Consider the following 272-nt stretch of genomic DNA (forward strand, 5'->3'; position numbering starts at 1 on the left):
CTGTATATGCGGGGGGAGGTGTGAAATGGTGTGTGTGGGGGGATGATGGGGATGCATGTGCCGGGCTGTGAAACAGTGTGTGCAAGGCTGTGTGTGAGCGAGAGGGGTGTGGAGGGTGTGCGAGGCGGGGGCAGGCTCCCGGCCCGCAGCAGCCCAGCGCAGGGTGGAGGCGGCGGAGCCCCGGGCTGGGCTGTTCAGGGTGTGTGGGGGTATGTGTGGGGGGGGTGATGGTGCAATCTGGGTGAGGGGAATGTATTTGTGTGATAGAGTGT

Source organism: Alligator sinensis, unplaced genomic scaffold, assembly GCF_000455745.1.
Source record: "Alligator sinensis unplaced genomic scaffold, ASM45574v1 scaffold219_1, whole genome shotgun sequence".
In the NCBI taxonomy this organism is placed as follows: domain Eukaryota; kingdom Metazoa; phylum Chordata; order Crocodylia; family Alligatoridae; genus Alligator; species Alligator sinensis.